Source organism: Adiantum capillus-veneris, chromosome 16 (genome assembly GCF_014529385.1).
Source record: "Adiantum capillus-veneris isolate H3 chromosome 16, ASM1452938v2, whole genome shotgun sequence".
NCBI classification, from domain to species: Eukaryota; Viridiplantae; Streptophyta; class Polypodiopsida; order Polypodiales; family Pteridaceae; genus Adiantum; species Adiantum capillus-veneris.
Window position 1 is genome coordinate 42,226,016 of NC_140946.1, and position 7,354 is coordinate 42,233,369.

At 41.3% G+C, this 7,354-nt stretch overlaps 1 pseudogene; it reads left to right on the plus strand.

Annotated features, from left to right (window-relative positions):
* Positions 1-3,340: 3,340 nt before the first annotated feature.
* On the plus strand, positions 3,341-4,208 carry LOC147438909 (uncharacterized; annotated as a pseudogene).
* The last annotated feature ends 3,146 nt before the right edge of the window (positions 4,209-7,354 follow it).

The window sequence follows — 7,354 nt, forward strand, 5'->3', positions numbered from 1 at the left end:
CAAAAGAGGATAGGCAAGAGTGCACATGTGCTGCATCCAACTCATCCAATTCAGGTATATCCCCTGAACATGTTGAGAGTGTTTAATAGAGGTTTACTAGGTGCTTGACTATGCTTCCAAAAAATGAATGAGTGGATTTGAAATAAGAACCCGTGTATAGTGAGCAATAATATTAGCGTGTAACGCCTCAACAACGTTGTTGTACCCAACTTCACTAGAACCAACAACCACCACAAAATTTGGTACACAATTGTGTTCTTCTTTCCTTCCACAAAATCCGACAAGCTCATCATCCCTTGCATTCCACCTAACCATCCTCTTTATAACAGTCTCATCTTTGACAATAATAACAGGAACACTGCCCATCGGGATGTTGTTTCTACCCATTTGATGCTTGTAAACCTCAGCCACCTCAGCCACATGTTGAAATATATCCTCCCTGACCCCTATTTTAAAACATATGGACTTCCTTATTGCCCTCATGGTGGTTGAAATATGAGGTCCCCCAAGGTTCAAAGAGGGAAAGTTGTGCATTCTTGTACCTCCCCACAATTTAACAGCCTCAAAGAGACTCTTTGTTGTGTTAGAGTATCTCTTGCCTCGGGAATCTCTTCCAATGTTTTGCGAGATATCAAGATATCCATGAGAAATCTCCACAATGCTTACTTTCCCTCAAATTATATCCATGCAAAATTGTGCATCATTTTCCCAATGCTTCCTCCATTGAAGTAAGGAAAAATGGCTATCAAAGGCTCATTGCATGTATGTGCAATACTGCGCACAATCCCCATGTGTCAAAGATCTAAGCTGGCCTCATCCTTGAAGGACTTCAATTTTTGTGCAGGCCTTCCTCGATAGTGCTTTGAGTGCATAAGTATTTTCACTTGGAAGATACAAAATACCATCAATTCTTACTTGGAAGCATGTACCAAAGGAGCCGACACCCAAGTTCTGTAAATAGGTGATAGTATCATGTGGTATGCCAAGTGTCAAAGTACACTCCGAGTTTCTCATAGGCCTCTGCAGAGAGTTTGCAATTGGATGTTCATGGCATTCTATCTCTGACACCGTCTTCTCTTGGGCATGGTTGACTTGCTCCCTTCGTAGCTTTTTAGATAACACATATTTTGTATCTATATCTTTGGCACGCTTACTCTTCTCTCTTTCTGCATGCCAAGCCAAATCCCAAGCCTTGAGCTTTATCCAACTGAACACCTTCGGGAAGAGCTTCATATAAATCATGGGTGCACTTTTCCATGTTACCAATGATACTATAAGAAGACTGGCAATCTTTGTCTTTGCTTATAACAAAGGTTTCCTTGGAGACCACACTTACGATTGCTTTTTCAAGCATTTTGTCTATGAGCGTCTTCTTCTTACCCTCTGCCATAATGACTATATTGATATCCTATTAAAAAAAAGAAGCATTCATGTCAACCTACATATATATAGATAATTTTTATTCTATTTCGAACTATTACATCAAGGCTCGTGCATTAACCTAATGTGACACATTGATATACGATATTTCACTTTGAAAGCTAGAAGAGCTGAAGGTGAAAATCAAAAGCTCAAGATGGCACACCGATCAAGCCATATGACCATGTGACAAATTGAGAGTATATTTGTAATTATATACAAAATAAAGACATTGTGTATGTGTGACACGTAGACCCAAGGTATTCTAGACGTGTCTTGGCAAGAAACTATAGCTCAAGATAACAGCCATATGACCATGTGGGAAATTGAGACTATAGAATTTGTAACTGCATGGAAAAAAAACTAACAGTCTTAAAAACTTTAACGCTTTTTATCGTAAAAAGAGGCACAACTACTCATTTGGTAAGAATGGATAGCTCAAGAGACCCGGTCAAGCCATATGGATAGCTAGAAGAACTGAAGGTAAAAATCGATAGCTCAGGATGGCACACCCAATCAAGCCATATGACCATGTGACAAATTGAGACGATATTTGTAATTATATACAAAATAAATACATTGTGTATGTGTGACACATAGAACCAAGGTATGCTAGACGTGTCTATATTTGCAATTATATACAAAATAAAGACATTGTGTATGTGTGACGCATAGACCCAAGGTATGCTAAACGTGTCTTGGCAAGAAACTATAGCTCAAGATAACACACCCGGTCAAGCCATATGACCATGTGGGAAATTGAGACTATAGAATTTGTAACTACATGTAAAAGAAACTAAAGATCTTAAAATATTTAATGCTTTTTATCATAAAAGCAGGCACAACTACACATTTGGTAAGAATGGATAGCTTAAGAGATCCGGTCAAGCCATATGGATAGCTAGAAGAACCGAAGGTAAAAACTGATAGCTCAAGATGGCACACCCGGTCAAGCCATATGACCATGTAACAAATTGAGACTATATTTGTAATTATATACAAAATAAAGACATTGTGTATGTGTGACACATAGACCCAAGGTATGCTAGACGTGTCTTGGCAAGAAACTATAGCTCAAGATAACACACCCGATCAAGCCGTATGACCATGTGGAAAACTGAGAGTATAGAATTTGTAACTATATGTAAAAGAAACTAACAATCTTAAAATCTTTAATGGTATGATGTCACACATCCAGTTTGAGATTAAGTACATTCTTTATTGAGTTAATACAAGACTACCACCCAAAATTGTGAGTATGGCCAAAACAATAAAGATTACGATGTATTAAACTCTTTAAGAGTGAAGCATATAAAATACTTTAACCGTATAAAACACAAGGTTTACAAGCCCCGACACAAGGCATTTTCCAAGTTTCCAAGTATTTTTTTATTGAACACCTTTCACTATGGTAGATAGAATCGTTAGTTAGCAAAAAAACAATATACATTATATATACATAATCGTTATTGAACACCTTTCACTATGGTAGATGGAATCGTTATTTAGCAAAAAAACAATATACATTATATATACATAATCCGCATTGTTTAGTGGAGAGTTGAACTCTTTAATGGACATCGAAAACTAAAATAATGCATTCTAATTCTCATAGGTTATCACTAACTTGAAAAATCTAGGCTAGATTTCGAGCTTGCCTTGAAAAATTTTGACAAAATGTGACAAGATTTAGTGTAAGTGCTGATAGATGCTTCAAACTATGATCTAAAAGCCGGTTTAGGGTTTAGGGTTGTTGGTAGACTTTGGGCATGCGAGGGTGGAGCATCCCCGACAGAGGCTTGATGACCCCTATGTTGGAACCTCAACCTTCTGTGCATTGGAGCTCATCCAAGGATGCTACAACCATCGCATAGATATCTGGAGCCTCGGGGTCGTCCTCTACCTCATGCTCACTGACACCATGTCCTTCATCGAGCACCTTGCTCATGATGCCTCCAACAAAGACATCCATGCTGCCATCCTCTCCAAAAAGCTCTCTCTGGATGGGTCCATCCTTCTTGCCTCAACTCAGGACCTCCTCAGAGGCATGCTTTGCAAGGACCCCCAACATTGCATCACCCTCCATCAAGTCTTGCATCATCCCTGGGTTGTCCTCAACGTCTTGAACTGTGGCCGAAAGCCTAGTGCTATTGATACCCTGGACCTGCATGTTCTCGAGAAGAGCCCTACTCCAAACGCTCGCAAAAAAATTCACACTGCTGGTTTTCCTGTATCAGCTCAAGTTGACGTAGCTGTGCATCCCAAGGCATCGAAGAGAAAACTTGTATTTCCTAATCCCTTAAACCACAATATTGTTGAGAAGATCACTATGCAAAATGCACGTGGAATAAATATGCACACCGCGTGGAGGACATCTGGGCATCGGCCTGCATCGACTCAAGTTGCGCAACCCAAGGTAAAGAAAGAGCCAGCTGTGTTATCCAACACTACAAGCCATATTCATACATGCGTGGTGCATCCAATAGTAGGACACCCATCTTCCACCATAAATGCCACGCCTCTTGGCACCTCACACCAGCAATAGAGCAGCCACATTAGCTTCTCTGTCATGTATGCCGGGAAACAGTAATAGCATTGCAAAAAATGATGAGGTGGATGATGAGTTTCCCAGGTTTACAAGGGTAAAGTGACAACGATTTTAAGTGCCATTAGCTGCATTCCATCAGCAGCATTGGCGAGTCATGGAGGCTCATCAATAAGGGCCAGCAGGCCACATACCCACCACCAAAAAGTATACCTATGGAGCACCTCCTCCTTGCATCTACTAGTGTTACTCTAAAAGAATTTTATTGCACCTGACGTACCTCCTCGCTTTCCCCCACCCTCACAACACCTTCTCTGACTTAACATCAGCGCAGAGATAGAGAGAGTTGGTTGTCTAGTGCACGCACAATTGACACTCAGCTCGTCAATTGTGCCCACAAAGATGGAGGGAACGCATCCCCTCCTCCCACCTATATGTCATCCCCTCCTCTAATTCCCTCGTCAATGTCTGTGCACACCCCACAATCCTTGTCAACATTTGGCATCTCCCACGTTGAGAGAGATAGAGGCAATCATGGGCCACACATTTGCCTTTTGCTTCTCCTTGTCAATCCGCTACCTCCTAGCCTTCTGCTCGCTACCCACAGCTACGTATGCTTGAGCCGCTCACACACACATAGCCACAAGCTCTACCCGGCCATCTTCTAATACATACCACTTACTGGCACATCAATAAAGAATACTGGGCAAGTCTCCAAGGTGGAACTCTAGTATTGTTTTGAGGTTTTTTCAATGTATTGTCAAGGCATGTAAAAATAATTCCTATAGAGTTGATATTATCATTTTTGTGTAGATAGAAAGTATCAACTTTGATAAAAATCCATAAATACTCTGTCAGATCGGAGGCTCTAAGGGAGGGGAGAGATGCCTTGCAGGGTGTTGCTACCGGTACAGCCAACAAAACAATATACCACTTGCTATGGAGTTTGGAAGTGCTCGTGATGCAACTCTTGAGAGGGTGCAACAGGCCAAGCACCACATGCAGTGTGCAAGACACCAAGCAGCTCATCCAGGAGAAGGGGGGAGAACCCCAGCACCTCATCTGCGATTCGCAGGGGAGAGAGCGAGGACGAAACCCTAAACCTTGGGCTATGTCTATTGCTGACGCCCAAATTCAAATACTTGGTAACAATGGCAAAGTGGTGGATCTTGGATGCACCCACATCCCAAAAATGGATGATCAATGGTTGATGTTGTATGGAACCACCTTCAAGACTTGGTGAGAATGGCCAAGTGGTGGATCTCAAGTTTACCTATCCCACACACTTTATTTAAAATTTCAATGTGGTGGATCTAGGAGACATCAACCATTACATCCACCATTCACGGCCTGGTTATAATGGGCAATTTGTGAACCTATGGTCTACCTATCCTACACACTTTGTTTAAAATGGAAAGTTGGTGGATGTATGAGAAACCAACCATTGCATCCAACTTGAAACACCTCATTAGATTAGCCAAGTGATGGATTTCAAATACAACCACCTTCACAAATTGACTAGAATGGCTAGGAGGTGGATCTAAGGTCTACCTTTTTCACACACTTTGTTGAAAACTATAAATTGGAGGATTTAAGAGACACAAACCATTCCATCCACCTTCCAAAACTTGGCTAGAATGGCCAAGTGTTGGATCTAGGATGCACTCACCCTCCAGGACTTGGTTAGAATGGCTCACTAGGGAATCTAAGGTCTATCTATTTCACACACTTTATCTGAAATTGAAGAGAACTAGCTAGAATGGCCAGGTGGTGGATCTAAGGTCTACATATTGCACACACTCTGTTTAGAATAGGAAGTTGGTGGATGTAGGAGAAACCAACCATTGCATACACCTTGCAAGACTTGGTTAGAATGGCCAACTGGTGGATCTTGGATGGAACCACCTTCAAGAATTAGCTAGAATGGTTGGTGGATCTAAGGTCTACATATTGCACACACTCTGTTTAGAATAGGAAGTTGGTGGATGTAGGAGAAACCAACTAGCTAGAATGGCCAGGTGGTGGATCTAAGGTCTACATATTGCACACACTCTGTTTAGAATAGGAAGTTGGTGGATGTAGGAGAAACCAACCATTGCATACACCTTGCAAGACTTGGTTAGAATGGCCAACTGGTGGATCTTGGATGGAACCACCTTCAAGAATTAGCTAGAATGGTTGGTGGATCTAAGGTCTACCTTTCTCACACACTTTGTTGAAAGTTGTAAATTGGAGGATTTAGGAGACACCAACCATTGCTTCCAAAACTTGGCTAGAATGGCCAAGTTTTGGATCTAGGATGCACTCACCCTTTAGGACTTGGTTAGAATGGCCAACTGGGAAATCTAAGGTCTATCTATTTCACACACTTTATCTAAAATTGCAAGTTGGTGGATCTAGGAGAGATCGATAATTGGATCCACATTTCAAGCCTTGGTTATAATGGTCGAGTGGTGTAGTAGAAACCAACCATTGCATCCTTCTTGCAAGATTTGGTTAGAATGGCCAAGTGGTGGATCCTAATTGCAACCACCTTCAAAAATTGGTTGGAATGGCCAGGAGGTGGATCTAAGGTCTACATATTGCACACACTTTATTTAGAATAGAAAGTTTGTGAATGTAGCAGAAACCAACCATTGGATCCACCTTACAAGACCTGGTTAGAATGGCCAAGTGACAGATTTTAGATGCAACCACCTTTAAAAATTGGCTAGATGGCTAGGTGGTGGATCTAAGGTCTACCTTTCTCACACACTTTGTTGAAAGTTGTAAATTGGAGGATTTAGGAGACATTAACCATTACATTCACCTTCCAGAACTTGGCTAGAATGGCCCAGTATTGGATCTAGGATACATCACCCTCTAGGACATGGTTAGAATGGCCCACTAGAGAATCTAAGGTCTACCTATTTCACACACTTTATCTGAATTGCAAGAAGGTGGTGGATCTAGGAGAGACCAAAAATTGGATCCATATTTCAAGCCTTGGCTATAATGGCCAAGTGGTGGATCTTTGATGAACATACTTTCAACATCTTAATCAGAATTGTCAAGTGGTGGATCTAGGGTCTATTCATCCCACAAACTTTGTGTAAAATTACAAGTGTTATGATGGCCAAGTGTTGAATGTACCTAACTTTAAGACATAGTTAGAATGACCAAGTGGTGGATCAAGGATGCACCCACCTACCAATACTTGGTTAGAATGGCAAGTAGTGGATCTAAGGTCTACATATTGCACACACTCTATTTAAAATGTGAAGTTGATGGATGTAGGTGAAACCATCCATTGCATCCACCTTGCAAGACCTGTTTAGAATGGCCAAGTGGTGGATTTTGGATGCAGCCACCTTCAAGAATTGGCTAGAATGGCTAGGTGGTGGATTTAAG